This window comes from Bufo bufo, chromosome 6 (assembly GCF_905171765.1).
Source record: "Bufo bufo chromosome 6, aBufBuf1.1, whole genome shotgun sequence".
NCBI classification, from domain to species: domain Eukaryota; kingdom Metazoa; phylum Chordata; class Amphibia; order Anura; family Bufonidae; genus Bufo; species Bufo bufo.
This window is the reverse complement of record NC_053394.1, coordinates 235536033-235557353: the sequence shown is the minus strand read 5'-3', so window position 1 is coordinate 235557353 and position 21321 is coordinate 235536033.

The window sequence follows — 21321 nt, the reverse complement described above, 5'->3', positions numbered from 1 at the left end:
TCAAAGCAGGGTCAGAGCGGGATCGCATCGCGCCGGGGGCGGGGGTGCGCACGTCACCTGCGTGTGTCCGCACGCATGCTCCTCCCTGTACCAAATACATCTCAATATCAATTTTTTATGTCCCACACAAAACAATTAATTGACCCAATGATGAGGTTTTAATCGAAAAGACTACCAGCCGCTCCGGAACGAAACAAACACGGCCGGATGCCGCGATGCGTTCCAGCCTGACACGCATCAACTTCCGGTCATGCGCAATGTCGCGGCCGGACAAAAAAACGGGTTTGGCGGTGTTTCTTCCTCCTGTGGGCGGTCCCTCCATGTTTTTTGGCGCCATTCTAACTATAGACAAAGGGTATAAATACCCTGCCATTCCACACAAATGAAATATTGCTCCTGATGAAGGGACGTGCCTGTCCCGAAACGCGTTGAGCCGGATTTATACATATATTCCAATAAAGACAAGTGAACAGAAGCACCCGTCTGATTGGCTGCCTTCATCTTGTTAAGATTCTAGATTCTAGAAGATTCTAGAAGTGATCCAGGCTTGGGGGGTGTTTGGTTTACAGGTGTATTATGCTTATCCTAGTAAACCACCCCCCTCGTGAAGTGAGTAAATAAGTATACGATTCTCCAGTATTTTTATCATATTTACTTGTATCCTTTTAAACAGATTTTACTTATCTGTTACAACTCACTCGCCAAATTATACCACACTTTGACGTGTATGACACTACAGAAAACGGTCTCTTAGGCATTCGAGACCCTATGTACCTATGATCATCCATTTCTGAATTGTTCCTACCATTCCTTTTATAGATATATATATATACACTGCTCAGAAAAATAAAGGGAACACTTAAACAACACAATGTAACTCCAAGTCAATTACACTTCTGTGAAATCAAACTGTCCACTTAGGAAGCAACACTGAGTGACAATCAATTTCACATGCTGTTGTGCAAATGGGATAGACAACAGGTGGAAATTATAGGCAATTAGCAAGACACCCCCAATAAAGGAGTGGTTCTGCAGGTGGTAACCACAGACCACTTCTCAGTTCCTATGCTTCCTAGCTGATGTTTTGGTCACTTTTGAATGCTGGCGGTGCTTTCACTCTAGTGGTAGCATGAGACGGAGTCTACAACCCACACAAGTGGCTCAGGTAGTGCAGCTTATCCAGGATGGCACATCAATGCGAGCTGTGGCAAGAAGGTTTGCTGTGTCTGTCAGCGTAGTGTCCAGAGCATGGAGGCGCTACCAGGAGACAGGCCAGTACATCAGGAGACGTGGAGGAGGCCGTGGGAGGGCAACAACCCAGCAGCAGGACCGCTACCTCCGCCTTTGTGCAAGGAGGAACAGGAGGAGCACTGCCAGAGCCCTGCAAAATGACCTCCAGCAGGCCACAAATGTGCACGTGTCTGCTCAAACGGTCAGAAACAGACTCCATGAGGGTGATATGAGGGCCCGACGTCCACAGGTGGGGGTTGTGCTTACAACCCAACACCGTGCAGAATGTTTGGCATTTGCCAGAGAACACCAAGATTGGCAAATTCGCCACTGGCGCCCTGTGCGCTTCACAGATGAAAACAGGTTCACACTGAGCACATGTGACAGACGTGACAGAGTCTGGAGACGCCGTGGAGAACGTTCTGCTGCCTGCAACATCCTCCAGCATGACCGGTTTGGCATTGGGTCAGTAATGGTGTGGGGTGGCGTTTCTTTGGAGGGCCGCACAGCCCTCCATGTGCTCGCCAGAGGTAGCCTGACTGCCATTAGGTACCGAGATGAGATCCTCAGACCCCTTGTGAGACCATATGCTGGTGCGGTTGGCCCTGGGTTTCTCCTAATGCAAGACAATGCTAGACCTCATGTGGCTGGTGTGTGTCAGCAGTTCCTTCAAGACGAAGGCATTGATGCTATGGACTGGCCCGCCCGTTCCCCAGACCTGAATCCAATTGAGTACATCTGGGACATCATGTCTCGCTCTATCCACTATTGCACCCAGGAGTTGGCAGATGCTTTAGTCCAGGTCTGGGAGGAGATCCCTCAGGAGATCGTCCGCCACCTCATCAGGAGCATGCACAGGCGTTGTAGGGAGGTCATACAGGCACGTGGAGGCCACACACACTACTGAGCCTCATTTTGACTTGTTTTAAGGACATTACATCAAAGTTGGATCAGCCTGTAGTGTGTTTTTCCACTTTAATTTAGAGTGTGACTCCAAATCCAGACCTCCATGGGTTGAAAAATTTGATTTCCATTTTTTAATTTTTGTGTGATTTTGTTGTCAGCACATTCAACTATGTAAAGAACAAAGTATTCCAGAAGAATATTTAATTAATTCAGATCTAGGATGTGTTATTTTTGTGTTCCCTTTATTTTTTTGAGCAGTGTATATTTTAAATATCATTATTTTATTTATCTATATATTTATACACATTCTGTGGGGGAGGCAGCAGCAGTGCGGGTGACCGGCACTGGCGCAACTCGACCCCGGGAGAACAGGGAGGGGAGGCGACCACTGTTGTCCCATCTGAAAGAAGGAAAAAAATAAACTAAAATAAAAAAATCTTCAGGAGATCCCTGCAGAGCAGGGAGGTCTTGCCTCCTATTGACACTAGAAAAAACTGAAGCTCTCTCTCCAGGCTGGAGGGGGTATAGCTGCCAGGGGAGGAGCTAACAGCTTTTACTAGTGTCAACGCCTCCTAGAGGACATAGCTATACCCACGGTCTCTGTGTCCCCCAATGTATATGGGCGAGTGTAAAGGGGGAATATTAATTACCAATATTTATGTAAATATCAATAATTAATATTTATAAATAGGAGGAGCCGTCTATCGATGACTCTGCCTATTTATACCTTTATAATAATAATACGCTACTTTGCCTTACGCCAATCACTAAACTAGCTGCATGCGCCTTACTGAACTATCGCTAATAACCACACATTACACAGATAGTTACAAATAAAACAAGATATTTATTAATACCTACAGTACACTACGCACGCAATACACTAACAATACAGTACTATAAATACAGCACTAAACTACACGGTTCCCAAATTCCACCCACAAAGCTATCTAATACAGTACACACACACATATATATTAGCAGCCCACCTCACCAGGTTCTAATCCTATCCCTAAGGGAACAACGAGGGTTAACAGTGGCGCTGCAGGGGTGAATGCAGGCCACAGACACAGAAATACAGTTAGGGGTACAGAATAGGGAGCAGGGATGCTCCTGCAGGGTTAGGGTAGGGGATTAGGGGTGAGCAATGCAAGGGTTAATACCCTGCAGGTGAATGCTGGGGTACAGGGGAATTAGGGTATGTGAGGGTGATGGGAATATGGGCAGGTATGGGTATAAGGGTCGTAGGTGGGATAGTGGTAGGGGTTAATCAGGGGAATACGTTGGTGGGATAGGGTAAGTCAGGGGGTATTCGTTGGTGGGATAGGGTAGGTATAGGGTAGGTAGGGGTTAATACAAGGATATCGTTGGTGGTATAGGGGTTAATGGTAATGATACTCTGCGCTCGTTGTCCAGGGGGTGCTCGTTGTCCAGGGGGCGGACAACTCTGCGCTCGTTGTCCGCCGGCCCGCACTGCCCACACTGTACCGCGCACCCCCATCAGGGACACGTGGGCCGTGCAGCGATATGACATCACTGTGCTAGCCCGCGCGTCCCCGAGCCTTTGATCTACCGCCTGTAGCACTTTGAAATCCGGGCAGCGCGATGGGAATCGCGTTGCCAGAACGCGCATAATACACTGCGTGCAGAATTATTAGGCAAATGAGTATTTTGACCACATCATCCTCTTTATGCATGTTGTCTTACTCCAAGCTGTATAGGCTCGAAAGCCTACTTCCAATTAAGCATATTAGGTGATGTGCATCTCTGTAATGAGAAGGGGTGTGGTCTAATGACATCAACACCCTATATTAGGTGTGCATAATTATTAGGCAACTTCCTTTCCTTTGGCAAAATGGGTCAAAAGAAGGACTTGACAGGCTCAGAAAAGTCAAAAATAGTGAGATATCTTGCAGAGGGATGCAGCACTCTTAAAATTGCAAAGCTTCTGAAGCGTGATCATCGAACAATCAAGCGTTTCATTCAAAATAGTCAACAGGGTCGCAAGAAGCGTGTGGAAAAACCAAGGCGCAAAATAACTGCCCATGAACTGAGAAAAGTCAAGCGTGCAGCTGCCAAGATGCCACTTGCCACCAGTTTGGCCATATTTCAGAGCTGCAACATCACTGGAGTGCCCAAAAGCACAAGGTGTGCAATACTCAGAGACATGGCCAAGGCAAGAAAGGCTGAAAGACGACCACCACTGAACAAGACACACAAGCTGAAACGTCAAGACTGGGCCAAGAAATATCTCAAGACTGATTTTTCTAAGGTTTTATGGACTGATGAAATGAGAGTGAGTCTTGATGGGCCAGATAGATGGGCCCGTGGCTGGATTGGTAAAGGGCAGAGAGCTCCAGTCCGACTCGGACGCCAGCAAGGTGGAGGTGGAGTACTGGTTTGGGCTGGTATCATCAAAGATGAGCTTGTGGGGCCTTTTCGGGTTGAGGATGGAGTCAAGCTCAAGTCCCAGTCCTACTGCCAGTTTCTGGAAGACACCTTCTTCAAGCAGTGGTACAGGAAGAAGTCTGCATCCTTCAAGAAAAACATGATTTTCATGCAGGACAATGCTCCATCACACGCGTCCAAGTACTCCACAGCGTGGCTGGCAAGAAAGGGTATAAAAGAAGAAAATCTAATGACATGGCCTCCTTGTTCACCTGATCTGAACCCCATTGAGAACCTGTGGTCCATCATCAAATGTGAGATTTACAAGGAGGGAAAACAGTACACCTCTCTGAACAGTGTCTGGGAGGCTGTGGTTGCTGCTGCACGCAATGTTGATGGTGAACAGATCAAAACACTGACAGAATCCATGGATGGCAGGCTTTTGAGTGTCCTTGCAAAGAAAGGTGGCTATATTGGTCACCGATTTGTTTTTGTTTTGTTTTTGAATGTCAGAAATGTATATTTGTGAATGTTGAGATGTTATATTGGTTTCACTGGTAAAAATAAATAATTGAAATGGGTATATATTTGTTTTTTGTTAAGTTGCCTAATAATTATGCACAGTAATAGTCACCTGCACACACAGATATCCCCCTAAAATAGCTAAAACTAAAAACAAACTAAAAACTACTTCCAAAAATATTCAGCTTTGATATTAATGAGTTTTTTGGGTTCATTGAGAACATGGTTGTTGTTCAATAATAAAATTAATCCTCAAAAATACAACTTGCCTAATAATTCTGCACTCCCTGTAGAAGGAGGGGAGGTTTCTCCTTTCTTTCTATCATGCATAATTATCTCCAGCAGCGCTGGAGAGAATTAAAACAAAGGACTCAGATTCTGTTGAATCTAAGTTCTTTGTAGTCATCAGGATCAGGTCATCCGGTCATTCTGATGCAATCAACCAGATTGCATCAGTGTGAATGCTTGGGGGCACATTCACACCGATGCACCTGGTTTCAGGTACATGTCCTATGTATATGGAGGATATATGAGACACATATAAGGGGGCACATATTTCCCACAGGGGCCACAATAAGCCCCTGTGGGCCACTTAGGGCAGAAGTGCGCAGATGCTGGGCACATCTACACACATCACATCATCCTATAATGTGGCTGTTAATGCATACATATAATTGTGTGTATATCTATCTATATATAATGATGAAAGACGGACAGCACTCCAGGTAAAAAGCAATGGTGTTTATTCACCCATGTGGATGGCAACGTTTCAGCTCATACAAGAACCTTTTTCAAGCAATGAACACAGTGTATGATGGGGTATATATAGTCCAACCCCTATTACATCACAGTACAATCAATTAACAACAATATATAAAAATAAAGTGCAAATAGTGCATAAACAATGTCAAAGTGCATAGACACATGTGCATTACTCATCAGCGGAAAACCGCACCAATATTATATCAAAATTACAGTATGAGGTATGTATATTATACCATAAAAGTGCAATGATTAATAAGTGAATGCAGGTGTACAAATTGTGGGTGGAGAAAGAGAAGATGATGCTGCACAGGGGAGGGGAAAGCGGTGACATACCCAAGCGTTGTTCCATGTGTCACTTTCGTTTTGTCCCATGTCTTCTTCCAACTGGTTTAATCTGGACGCTGACCTATATGCATTCTTTCGTAGAATCAAGCTGAAAGTGTGGTTCAACACCAGGACACAGATCGCGGCGCCTCAGGCTAGCGAGTTCTCCCTGAGACGCCTTGATCTGTCCCTGAAGAGCCATTTTACCCCATATGTTAATGAGGCCTCTGTTGATGCATTTATTACTGCTGTCAAGTCACATATATCTGCATACAAGTTGAGATGCAACAATGGTGTTCTCAAACATCCAAACCTTTCTAGTTTGGAAATTGAGGCACTAGACCAATTAAGGAAAGACCCTTCGTTAAAAGTTAAACCTGCGGATAAGGGTGGTGCAGTGGTCATCATGGACACCAGTAAATATGTGGCTGAGATCCAACGTCAGCTGGATGACACTGATGTTTATTCTGTTCTTCAGACTGACCGAAAATTTGAGATAGCAAAACTTATCAGGAAATGTTCGGCTGATGCTATTATGGCAGGCACTATCGACGAGGACTTGTGCACATTCCTTACTGTAGACCATCCGGTTATGCCGGTTCTATATATATACTTCCTAAAGTGCACAAGTCTCTCATTGATCCTCCCGGACGCCCAATTGTTGCCGGCTCAGATTCTATTTTGAGTTGCATTGCAATCTTTCTTGATAAGGTTTTGCATGATTTTGCAGTGGGGGCTGAGTCGTATATACAAGATACGACTGACTTCCTATGTAAGTTGAATATGATTGATTTTACTGGTGTCCATGAGGTCCATTTGGCATCGTTTGATGTCACTTCCTTGTATACTTCGATTGACCACGATTTAGGTATTGTTGCAATTGAACGTATGCTTGGTTTTTCATCTTATACTACAGCTGCTAGGAAATTTATCATTGATCTATTGCAGATAATTTTAAGATGTCATTATTTCCTGTTTCAGGATACTTTTTTCGAGCAAAAACGAGGTGTGGCGATGGGGTCTAATGTAGCACCTACCTACGCGAACATCTTCATGAGGTGCTTTGAGGAGGATGTCGTCCATGTGTCACACCACCGCAGCCATTTGCTGCGGTGGTGGAGATACATCGACGACATCTTCCTCATATGGACTGGTAGTGTTGCCCAGCTGACAGAGTTTCATATGTTCCTAAACAGTGTCAACAAAGATCTTCAATTTACCTTGGTCCACTCGGAGACTGAATTACAGTTTCTGGACACTACAGTCACATTCAACAAGGGCAAGTTACACACACAACTGTTTTAACAGTGGCCACCCACGTAATATGCTCAAGCATTTACCCTTTTCACAATTCCTTAGGGTCAAACGCATAGTCTCTGAACCTGAGAAGGTTGATGTATCTTTGAACAATATGGCTAGCAAATTTCAAAAGAGGGGGTATCCTGCCCAATTACTCGATTCCCATATAAACAAGGTTAATAGTTTGGACAGAAGTAGTATTTTGGAGAGGAGGACGTCCAGTAGGTCACAGTCCCGGATCCCCTTTATCTCCAAATACATGGAACAAAGCGAGGAGATCAATCGCATTATTAAGCGACATTGGGGGATTTTGGGAGGTTGCCATAGTGAGATCCAAGAATTTAGATCCCCTCCCCTCTTTTCATACTGCAGGTCCAGAAACTTGCGTGATCAACTTGTCAGAGCAGACATTGGCCCCAGGTCTAAGTCAACACAAACTTCTTTGATCACACATGGCAAGGGTAGTTTTCCCTGCCTTTGCTGTATTGATTGCAAATATATGGGCAAAGGCAGAGTTTTTGTCCATCCCACCACTGGAGTTTCGCACTCGATCCGTTTCCACCTTACATGTAACTCCAATTACGTAATTTATGTTTTGATCTGTCCATGTAAGTTACTATATGTGGGTAAAACATCGACTGATCTTAAGACGCGGTTAAACAACCACAGATTATCCATACGTAAAAAAAGAAAGGATCTCCCTGTTGCCAAACATTTTATGGAATTTGAAGGGAGTCTGTCACCACATTTCAGCATATTAGACCGATCAAATAGGGTTATATGATCCACCCAGAACTTAAAAACTGTACCTTTGTTGTAGAAAACTGACTTTTCTTTTAGCCGAAAATGAACTTATAAGGTTATGTTAATGACCCCTCTCAAGTGCCCAGGGCGGTCTCTCAATCCTCGGAGCCCCAGGCAGCACCTCCAGAGAGACCGCCCTGGGCACTTGAGAGGGCTCATTAACATAACCTTATAAGTTCATTTTCGGCTAAAAGAAAAGTCCGTTTTCTACAACAAAGGTACAATTTTTAAGTTCTGGGTGGATCATATAACCCTATTTGATCGGTCTAATATGCTGAAATGTGGTGACAGACTCCCTTTAAACACTCTGAGAAAGATCTCAAATGTTGGGCCATTGACCATGTACCCATGCCTAGACGTGGGGGCAACAGGGTGTTGATCCTTAAAAAGAGGGAGCTCTTTTGGATCTACACTCTGAACAGTCTGAAACCTAATGGGCTCAATGTGGATTACAATCCGGGGATGTATTTTTAGATAAGCAGTTTGCCCTACATTGTTTTATATGTGATATGCGACTTTCCTCTGGTGATGCATAGTGTACTATGAACACCATTAAGCCTTTTTTCTAATTTCCTTCTTTTTAATTTATCTTCACAGATAAGAATGATGCTGCGGGATCGAAAAGTGGGACGTACCCTGTGTGTCTACATTGTGCCTACATGTCCTTATTTAGTCTATATGATTGGTTTTATCTTTGCTCTATCTTCAAACTGTGCCAGTAATACACTTGTTCTACTTATTAGCCTTTGACTCCACAATGTGCGTCGTAAATTGGTGATGGCCCCTGGAGAGATTTGGTGTGCTTCACATATGATGACCGCGGCGTAGCCCGTCGTGGTCGCCATTATGTTATGCCCACATGAGATGTGGGTCTGTATCTTTGTTGAGATGCAGCCTCTCCCTTGTCTCCCATGGGTCCACACCATAGAACATGGTATGAGTTCCGTGCCGCGCTGTCCTGTCTACTTCTACATGGACATGTGCACACACAGTGTTGGGAGGCTTTTACCTTTTGTAAAATGGCCGTTATGCGCATGCTCCCGCAATGACATGTGATGATGTCATGCCGTGGTCTCTACGCTACTTGGTGCCTGCGCAGTGTCTCCATCGGAACGCCGGAATCGGCGGTATGCGACATGTGTGGCACACGGAACAACGCTTGGGTATGTCACCGCTTTCCCCTCCCCTGTGCAGCATCATCTTCTCTTTCTCCACCCACAATTTGTACACCTGCATTCACTTATTAATCATTGCACTTTTATGGTATAATGTATATACCTCATACTGTAATTTTGATATATTGGTGCGGTTTTCCACTGATGAGTAATGCACATGTGTCTATGCACTTTGACATTGTTTATGCACTATTTGCACTTTATTTTTATATATTGTTGTTAATTTATTGTACTGTGATGTAATAGGGGTTGGACTACATATACCCCATCATACACTGTGTTCATTGCTTGAAAAAGGCTGAAACGTTGCCATCCACATGGGTGAATAAACACCATTGCTTTTTACCTGGAGTGCTGTCCGTCTTTCATCATTATTCGTATGGGGTAAGCAGCTACGTCCCTGGACCTAGCACCCATATTGCTTTTTTTTTTTCGGTGCCGCCGCCATTATATATATATATATATATATATATATATATATATATATATATATATGAAAAACTCCAGCTCTGTGCGTCAAATGATATTCTGTTTATTTGAGGTGCGGTGTGAAAAATGTGACGTTTCGGGCCGAACGGCCTTTATCAAACTGTATGACAATTGAAAGAGTGACAATTATAATCGTGTAAAAGTATATCGATTATTTTCTCCTTTCTCCAATTTTCCCTTGTTTTTGATGTTTATTCTAAGTATCCTTTTGTTCAAAGAACTTTGTTGCAATTAATACCCATGTACTATGTGACTGGTGTATGCAAAATTGTCCTATGGATATAAAGCTTATTATTTACACCATGTGTTGGTATATATACTTTTACACGATTATAATTGTCACTCTTTCAATTGTATTGTCATACAGTTTGATAAAGGCCGTTCGGGCCGAAACGTCACATTTTTGACGCCGCACCTCAAATAAACAGAATATCATTTGACGCACAGAGTTGGAGTTTTTCTATTTCATTACTAAAAGGGGTGGGAACCCGACTCCAAGCGACAACTTCCAGAGTGCCAGGAGGATAGGATTAAATAAAATATAAATAAAATATAATACACATCTCAACCCTTCCTCAACAGCGAGGAAAGGGAATCAGCTCCAAAACACCCACCAAACTAGAGTAAGTGGTGTATAGTGTAATTGATACTGAGTCGGATTATCTAATTTTTATTTTCAAAATTACTTGCATTCCAACTCTGTGCTCCCACAAACCAGCATTAAAATGCTTTGAAAGGGCTCCTCTGATTCTTATCCATTATGTGTGTGAGTGCAGGAGTCCCCAATGCATTTTACTGTTGGTTTGTTGAAACACAGCATCGTAAGCAGTGTATGACAAAAATTACACTAAATACCACTTACTCTAGTTTGCAGGGTGTTTCGGAGCGCACACATTCCATTTAAACAAACTGATTGCACTTAAAGAAGTTATCCACCACCCACAGAGCTCTTCTGTCAGCATTAGATAAAGCCTTAAAGAGGAACTAAACCAGAAAAAAATATAAATAAAAAACATTTAATCTGTAGTCCACACAGAGCTAGGTCTACAAGATGTTCCCCAAGCAGCTATCATGAGCAGCTTAGAAGAGATCTTGCAAAGAACTTTCTTTCCAAGACCATGTTCCATTTTCAGCAATAGATCTACTAGGTCAGGGATGGCCAACCTGAAACTCTCCAGCTGTTACAAAACTACAACTCCCAGCATTCCCAGACTGCCTACAGGTATCAGACTACAGCAGGGCATGGAGGGAATTGTAGTTTTACACCAGCTGGAAAGCCGCAGGTTGGCCATGACTGTACTAGGTGAACATGCTTGACACCACACACACTGAACAAGAAGTTCAGGAGATGGGCTGGATTGGAGAGGCTGCCTACATAGTGTAGGATAGGCCATTAGTAAAGAATAAGATAGATGCTTGTGTATATGTGATGTGTAATTTGTTGGTTGGCAGCCATCTTGATTCCTTCAGATATGGTTTTCCTAATGAATCCTACATTTCCCATGATGCCTGGCTTTGCAAAGACAAAGGGGGCAGAGTCTCACCACACTGCACGGCTCAGGGGCCTCTGGGGGCAGCCATGATAGATTAGCGACAGCTACTGTTCCCTCATACTATAGTCTCTCTATATATTCCTATGTTATGGAACTTGTCTTCCCTGTCCATTTTTACAAGCATCCCCAGGGGGTCTAAATGAGGAACTCACATGCACTGGTTTTTATATATAGGCCCATTCTTTAGTTAGTGGACCTATGTATTATGGTGATTTTTCTTTTTTCCTCACTCCCCTTTGTTATTGTCACGTTTATTTCTTCACAATAGTATACACCTATTATATACAATGTTTCACCCTTTGGGATCACAAGACCGGTGTTATTGGGATGCAGGACTTACCGAATGGCGGATCTTCTCCTCCTGTTCTTCCCTTTTATCATTATTTAATATACACCGAAATGGATAAGTAACAGCACTCAAGCACTTTAATGACCTTGGGCCATTGGACGTTATATGGGTCCTACAACTCATGTAACTCCAATGACCTCGGGTCAAGAGAACTCACATGACTTCCTCTATTGACCACTCCCTCAAATGGGGCACTTTGAATTAATAATTGGCATATCCCTTGTATGTACTCGCTGTATTTGTGTGATTTAATATATGGATTTATGACATGTATTTGATGTCTGCTTTGTCCATTTGCTTATTTATTTATTAATTAAATGTGCATTCACTATTTACTTATATGTATATTTTGCTGCTGCTGCTCCCTTCCTTGCGCTTGCCTTTTCGGTCTCCCCCGTCCCGGTGTATGGTCCACATCCTTTGGTTTGCAACATATGTATTCCAGGACAGGTGCATTGTTCTTCTTCCAGCTACCCGTTATACTTAATTTTAACTTTACTCTAATTTAGCATTACTATTGCAGGGTTTACTAGGCGCTGTTGACACGCTGTGCGAATAGTGGTCTTATGCCATATATTGAGGAAATGCATAAATTTTATAATGAAGGATATTGGTTACTAATCTGCATATTTATGTACACATTGTTGTATAACCTGCTGTACCTGTGGTTCAGATGTATTAGGGCTTACTACACCATATATATATATATATATATATATATAGAGAGAGAGAGAGAGAAAATAATAACAACAATCAGAGTAATAATGATTATACACACCGATTTTATCAATATTCTTTACCACCTTATTCTCCTCATTTATATGTTCAGGATAATAGGGTACTATCTGCTCACCATGCACTTAGTGTTTAAACTATATTATATTTACTTGATACTGGTCTATGTCACATATTTATATAAATTTGTATATGGACACCATGTGATTGGTTTTATTATCTTATCAGTTGAATCATGTTAATCTTAATTTTATTAATTCTATGTAAATGATGTGCAGTAATCATGTAGCCTCAATTATATATATTTTTGTTAGTTAAATCATGTCTTTAATCTTATTACTTTGAGAAAAACTCTGTTCGGTCGGTACATGAACATCTGATCCAATATTTGAATTAGCAGCGCCTGTCTCTGGTTACTTCTTGCGTTCCACTTGGATATATTTGTGCGATGTGGTGCCCAGGTGTGACGTTTGCAGCCAGGCTGTGCTTCCGCTTTATGGAACGCATCGCGGCGCTTGCTTCCGGTCCGGGCGACATTTTGCGCATGCGCAACTGTTCAGTCAACACGCCAGAATTCACTGGCACTTCTGCTTTGCGCATGGACCATGCACCGGGTGATATCTAGTTTGACACCTGATAGAGCTTTTCCCTGGCTCCCTCTCTATTGTCTCTGTGACAGGTATGACCACACCTCTATGTATTGATTGATTAATTAAACCTTGCTGACTATAAAGGATTTGATTTCATGACTCAGTGTTACATGGACCTCTGAGGAAGATAGTCTTTGCACTAGCGCTACGCGTTAGGGCTTTTTGCTCTCCTCTTGGATGGGTTTTGTATGCCTCATGTGTTACCATTATGTCTTGTAATTAATATAGTATCTATGATTTTCTAGGGATTCCATTCCCAATCTGTTTCATGATTGTTTATTCTGTGGTACTCTATCATGTTACACATGCATTTTCCCATCCCTGGGGTCTGCCCCACGTTACGCTGATTTTAATCTATATGTCTCAATAAATTGTGTTTTATTCTTGGAGGTGCAGCCTTTGTATGGTATTTCTTTGTTTAGGTTCATTCATTTTTACAAGCAGGAGGCAGGGAGATCAGCATGTGCTACATCTCCTAGAACTACACTGGACACTTTACAGATGGTAGACGGGAGTCATGATGTTTACATAAGGGCTCATTCACACAACTATATGGTCGCCATGCCCATGTTGTGGACTGCAAATAGCTGTCCGCAATACACGGGCACCAGCTGTGTGAATCCTGTACGGTTCCATTGACTTGAATGGGTCCGCTATCCGCAAAATTTCAGCAACAAAAAAGGCCAGGTCATAACTTTTGCAGTGCAGAGGCACGCACCCGAAAGCTCACAGAAGCCCTTCCGAGCAGTGATAGGACATGTCCTATCTTTTGTGGATTGCAGAGCGATTCAAGTCATTTGGTCAGCATCCGCCGCACAGAGTTCACACAGCCAGTGACCGTGTATTGTGAACCGCAATTTGTAGGCTGCAATACAGGCACTCGTGTGAATGAGTACTTCCTGTAGCTAATCACTGTATACACTCCCTTACTACATATCTGCCCTGCTGGTCATTTAACCACCTCAGCTCCCCTAGCTTAAACACCCTTAATGACCAGACCACTTTTTGCAATTCTGCACTACACTATTTTCACAGTTTATTGCTCGGTCATACAACTTACCACCCAAATGAATTTTACCTCCTTTTCTTCTCACTAATAGAGCTTTCATTTGGTGGCATTTCATTGCTGCTGACATTTTTACTTTTTTTGATATTAATCGAAATTGACCGAAATTTTTGCAAAAAAAATATTTTTCACTTTTTGTTGTAAAAATTTTCAAATATAACTACATTTCTATATAAACTTCTCTAAATTTATTGTTCTACATGTCTGATAAAAAAAAATGCAATAAGTGTATATTTATTGGTTTGGGTAAAAGTTATAGCGTTTACAAACTATGGTACAAAAATGTGAATTTACGCACTTTGACTTTCTGGGCACCTGTCATGTTTCCTGAGGTTCTACAATGCCCAGACAGTAGAAACACGCCACAAATGACCCCATTTTGGAAAGTAGACACCCTAAGGTATTCGCTGATGGGCATAGTGAGTTCATGGAAGTTTTTATTTTTTGTCACAAGTTAGCAGAAATTATTATTATTTTTTTTTCTTCTTAGGCTACTTTCACACTTGCGTTCGGAGCGGATCCGTCTGGTGTCTGCACAGACGGATGCGCTCCTATAATGCAAATGATGGGATCCGTTCAGAATGGATCAGTCAGAACTTTTTCTGAAAGACAATGCAAAGTCTGAAAGTTAGTCAAACAGATCCGTCCAGACTTTGCATTGAAAGTAAATGGGGGACGGATCCGTTTGAAATTGCACCATATTGTGTCAACTTCAAACGGATCCGTCCCCTATGACTTACATTGTAAGTCTGGACGGATCAGTTTGGCTCCGCACGGCCAGGTGGCCACCCGAACGCTGCACTTGGGGTGTCTTCTTTCTAAAATGGGGTCACTTGTGGGGTATTTATACTGCCCTTGCATTTTAGGGGCCCTAAAGCAAGAGTCAAAAATGCCCTGTGAAATCGTAAAGATTCTCATTGGAATTTGGGCCCCTTTGCACACCTAGGCTGCAAAAAAAGTGTCACACATGTGGTATTGCCGTACTCAGAAGAAGTAGGGCAATGTGTTTTGAGGTGTATTTTTACATATACCCATGCTGGGTGAGAGAAATATCTCTGTAAAAGACAAATTTTCCCATTTTTTTTATACAAAGTTGTCATTTTACAGAGATATTTATCTCACACAGTATGGGTATATGTAAAAATACACCCCAAAACACACTGCCTTACTTCTGAGTACGGCGATACCACATGTGACACTTTTTTGCAGCCTAGGTGCGCAAAGGGGCCCAAATTCCAATGAGAATCTAAGATTTCACAGGGCATTTTTTACGCATTTGGATTCCAAACTACTTCTCACCCTTTAGGTCCCCTAAAATGCCAGGACAGTATAAATACCCCACAAGTTAGCGGAAAATGATTTGTTATTTTTCTCTTACAAAGTCTCATATTCCACTAAGGCTACTTTAACACTTGCGTTCGGAGCGGATCCGTCTGGTGTCTGCACAGACGGACCCGCTCCTATAAAGCAAACGATGGGATCCGTTCAGAACGGATCAGTCTGCATTATCTTTCAGAAAAAATTCTAAGTCTGAAAGTTAGTCAGACGGATCCGTCCAGACTTTGCATTAAAAGTCAATGGGGGACGGATCAGTTCGAAATTGCACCATATTGTGTCAACTTCAAACGGATCCGTCCCCATTGACTTACATTGTAAGTCTGGATGGATCCGTTTGGCTCCGCACGGCCACCCGAACGCTGCAAGCTGCGTTCGGGTGTCCGCCTGCTGAGCGGAACGGAGGTCAAACGGTGCCAGACTGAGGCATTCGGAGCGGATCCGCATCCACTCAATGCATTGGGGCCGTACGGATCCGTTCGGGGCCGCTTGTGAGAGCCTTCAAACGTGTGAAAGTAGCCTAACTTGTGACAATTTTTTTTTTTTTTTACATGAACTCGCCATGCCCCTCACGGAATACCTTGGGGTGTCTTCTTTCCAAAATGGGGTCACATGTGGGGTATTTATACTGCCCTGGCATTTCAGGGGACCTAAAGCGTGAGAAGAAGTCTGGAATATAAAGGTCTAAAAATTTACGCATTTGGATTAAGTGAGGGGTATGGTGAGTTCATATGAGATTTTATTTTTTGTCAAGTTAGTGGAATATGAAAAAAAAAAATATATAAATTTCCGCTAACTTGTGCCAAAAAAAAACAACCTATGAACATGCCCCTCAAAAGTGATAAAAGTGATCTTTATAGTGCTGCAGCGATTTTACGGTGTTTTTGCAGTGATCAGAAAAAATAAAAAAATTCTGTCACTGCGGTGGGGCGGACTGAACGCAAGTGTTCGCACAAGATCAGGCGAACACTGCGTTTTTTGTAGAGCCTATAGAACATGTCCTATTCTTGTCCGCAATTGCGGAGAAGAAAAGGCATTTTCTATATAGTTCTGGCAATGTGCAGATCCGTAAAATGCGGAAAGCACATTGTCGGTGTCCGTGTTTTGCGAATCCGCAAAACACATACGGACGTCTAAATGGAGCCTTACAGGGGGGTTAATAAGTGACGGGGGGGGGAGGTGTAGTGTAGTGTGGTTATTGGTGCTACTTTACAGAGCTGCCTGTGTCCTCTGGGTGGTCGATCCAAGCAAAAGGGACCACCAGAGGACCAGGTAGCAGGTATATCAGACGCTGTTAAAAGCGTCTGATATACATTTGAGGTTAAAAGGGAGAAAAAAAACAAAAAAAAATATCGCATCTAGTCTGCCAGCGAATGATAACCTCTGGCAGGCTGTAAATGAACTAGTTTACCTTCCGATCCTGTGAACGCACGCTCCTGTGTGCGCGCACTCACAGGAAATCTCACGTCGTCTCGCGAGAGGACGCGCCGATGCGTCCAGGAGGAATAACCCAGCCGCCCGCAGAACGCATTCCTGCATTAGGTGGTCGGGAGCTGGTTAAAGGGGGAAGACATATTTTGAACAGAATTACAGGAATATACAGAGTAAGGCATCTTTCACACAAGCGTAGCGGATTGGCTCCAGATGCATTCAGTGAAACTCGCACCATTTTGCAAGCAAGTTCAGTCAGTTTTGTCTGCAATTGCGTTCAGTTTTATTCTGCGCGGGTGCAATGCATTTTTCACGCGTGATAAAAAAAAAAAAAAAAAATAAAGGTTTACAAACATTTCTTCGCAACCATCTGTGAAAAACGCGTTGCATCTACACATGCTTGCGGATGCAATGAGTTTTTCTCTGAAGCCCCATTCACTTCTATGGGGCCAGGGCTGCATGAAAAACACAGAATATAGAACATGCTGGGTTTTTCACGCAACACGGAACTAATGCATGAAAAAGAGAAAACGCTCATGTACACAGACCCATTGAAATAAATGGGTCAGAATTCAGTGCGGGTGCGTTCATGTCACGCATCGCACAGGAAAACTCGCTCGTGTGAAAGGGGCTTAACATGGAATGAGGGGAGAGGCCTGAGAACTGCCAGGAGGGATTTTATTGGTGAGGTCATCCTGTAATTCACAGGAAGACAGCCACAAGGGAGAGAACAAGTTCCCGTTGACATAGAGCAAGACGCGAGATCACATGACCAGGTTCCCACAATGAAAAGATCAAAAATGTATGAATGCAACCAAGTCAGGGTGTAACAAATACTGCTAGAATATTGGTGATAAATTAGTAATATACTGTATGTTCTTATGTAAGAGTTCAACATTCCACATAGAAATACAAGCAGATGGCTCACACGTCAGCGATTTCAAGCCAAAACCAGGTGCAGCTCTAAACACAGAACAGGTGCAGATCTTCACCTTAAAACTTCTCTGTGTAGGCTCACAATCACTGATGGAAATCACGGACCAAATACTGATGTGTGAATGAGGCATTACAGCAATCCCTGCCCTTGGTCCCCACAACCACTTTCTCTCCCATTCCTAGTTCATCTGTCTCAGCCTTTTCAACTTGCTCATTCTACACCAGCCAATATCATTTCAACCCATTTACCCACTGAGATAGAGCTTTGAAGTGCAGAGAAGTGATGAAGGACCTGTGTGAGGTCATGTGGGTCAAGCTCATGTGCGAGAGGTAAAGAGTTTCCCCTCTATAAGTTGTTAGTTACCAGGAAACGTTGTTCTTTCCTTATACTAACTCTGTAATGTCCTAACAGCCAACATCATAGAAATGGGAGTTGTAGTTCCTTCCTCTTATACCCCTCTCCATGTACTGTCCACTAATGCCACATAACAGCCATAGGGTACTTTCACACTAGCGGGTTTTCCTTTCTGGCATCGAGTTCCATCCTAGGGGCTCTATAACGGAAAAGAACTGATCAGTTTTATCCCCATGCATTCTGAATGGAGAAATACGTTCAGGATTTCTTCAGTTCAGACTTTTTGACTGTTCAGGACGGAGATAATACCGCAACATGTTGCGGTATTATCTCCGGCCAAAAAAAACTGAACACTTGCCTGAATGCCGAATCAGTTTGCATGCAGATTGCTGGATCCGGCAGGCAGTTCCGGCAATGGAACTGCTTGCCGGATCACTCTGCCACAAGTGTGAAAGTAGCCTTACATGCATGAGTAGCAATGACTGGCACTAGAGGAAGATCTAATAGATTTCAGGCAGATTGGGAAGGTTTCTAACAAAACAGGCATTTTCTCTCACTGACTATCACAAACTGTTGTCTGGGAAACATCTGTATATATTTGAGTGGGGGAGGGTCGCATTTTCTTGGTAGATTTAGTATTCTGCAGTTTCATATGTTCGTAACTCAACTTTCCAAGGAACCCAAGAGGCAAATTTGCTTTAGTACGATTTAATGGGGAGTGGGATTTCTCTTGGTAGATTTAGTATTCTGTAGACCAGGGACCAGCAACCTTAAGCACTCCAGCTGCAGTGAAACTACAACTCCAAGCATACAACATGCTCTACTGTTCTTCTAACTCCCATAGTAGTGAATGCAGCATTCTGGGAGTTGTAGTTTCAGAACAGCTGGAGTGCTGGAGGTTGCTGATCCCTGCTGTAGACCATCACAGTTCCACAAGGTTGTAACCAAAACTATTTATTACTAACATGATTATTCCTTCCAACAAAATGGCCACTCTTGCTGTGTAGACAAGCATTAACCAGACTAAACTCAGCCCTCCTCCTATACTTCCTGGCCCACGTGTACCAACATTGGAGATTGAGATGACATGGCTACAGCCCAAGAACGCACCACTTTTCTATTGTATTTTTCATGTCTGCAATTGGGATATCTAACGAAACAAGAGCAAATGACAAGGATATTATGTTATGTTGGTTTATGTCACACCAAATCCCTTAAAATTGGACCAATCATGCTAAAAGTGACAGTGGATACAGTACTTGAAGTCTAACTGCTAAGTTAATTTTTAATATTGTGTAGGTACAGTTGTTTGAAATTTTTGTAATATACTATTAGGAAAATGATGTTGCATTGTACTAGAAAAGGGGGTGTAAAGAGTCTTAAAGGGGTTGTCCAGCTCTGAACCCAGACATATCCCCATTTTTACCCTCGCAGCCCCCCTGACTTGAGCATCGGAGCAGTTCATGCTCCGATGCTCTCCTTTGCCCTGCGCTAAATCGTGCAGGGCAAAGGCATTTTCTGGAGTTCCTGTGACGAACCGGGCTCTCCATAGGGCTGCCAGGCGGAAAATTCCACCCAGCAGTGAGCCTGGTGACATCACCGGCACTGATGGGTGGGCTTTAGTGCTGCCCTAGCCTGTAAAACGGCTAGGGCAGCGCTAAAGCCTGCCCATCAGAGCCGGTGACTTCAAACACACTGGTGGGCAGTGTTTTATTGTAAATAAACGAGCCCTTGCCCTGTGCGATCCAGTGCAGGGCAAGGGAGCGCATTGGAGCATAAAATGCTCCGATGCTAACATCAGGGGGGCTGCCTGGGTGAAATTATGGGCATGTCCGGGTTCAGCTCTGAACCCGTACAACCCCTTTAAAGCCGTTGCCAAGGAGAGTGACTTCAATGTTCTATTGAACTGGAGAAATCCTGGAAGCCTGTTACTCACAGGTGTCTCCAGTGCCCAGTAAAACGCTAAATACCGATGCCAGACTCTCCTTAGCAAAACTCAGCTCTGCCAAGACAACTCCTTACACCTCGTTCTCCAGTACAAAGAATCTTTCCCTAATAAAAGTATATTACAAAAATGTTTAATCCCCTGTCCTTATACAATATAAAAAATCAGTTACACGTTTTTAAAGTAATTGACTGACATTAAAGCCTCTATGCCACTATTGTGGTGTAAAAAAGTCGCACGCCGTATGTGCACCATAATTTGCAACCTTTTAAGCTTCTCACTGCTTTTCCGAAGTGCCGAGGCTCAGCGGAAAGGGGCAACCAATGCATTTACGATAAGGCTACTTTCACACTAGCGGCAGGACGAAGGCTGTTCACCCTGTTGGATCCGTCCTGCCGCCGCTCCGTCCCCATTGACTATAATAGGGACGGGGGCGGAGCTCCTGCGCAGCACAGCGAAAGGCCGTCGGACTAAAGTACTGCATGTCCGACTTTAGTCCGGCAGCCTCTCACCGCAAACTGCGCCGGAGCTCCGCCCCCATTATAGTCAATAGGGACAGAGGGGCAGTCTGGCGAAATAGCGGCAGGACGGATCAGACAGGGTGAACAGCCTGTCAGATCCGTCCTGCCGCTAGTGTGAAAGTATCCTAAATCTTTCGCCAGAAAGTGGAGGAAGTTCTAGCCAAAGTGTACGCCAGCCTGTAGCTGGCGTAGACTTCAGTTTCTGGCACACAGCAGGCAGAGATGCACCTGATTTGTTAAAGAGGACCTTTCATCGGTCCAAACATTGTAAGATAATTATCAGGCTGTGTAGAGCGGCGCCCCGGGATCTCACTGCACCTATTATTCCGGGGCGCCGCTCTGTTCTCCCACTGAATTGGTTATACTGGGAGGAGTCTGCCCGGTATCTCCCTGGGCGTTCCTCTTCTCCCTGGCTGAAGCGCTGTCCAATCGCAGCACAGAGCCCACAGCCTGGGAGAAAAAACAAACAAAAAAAACACCCAGGCTGTGAGCTCTGTGCTGCGATTGGACAGCGCTACAGCCAGGGAGAAGAGGAACGCCCAG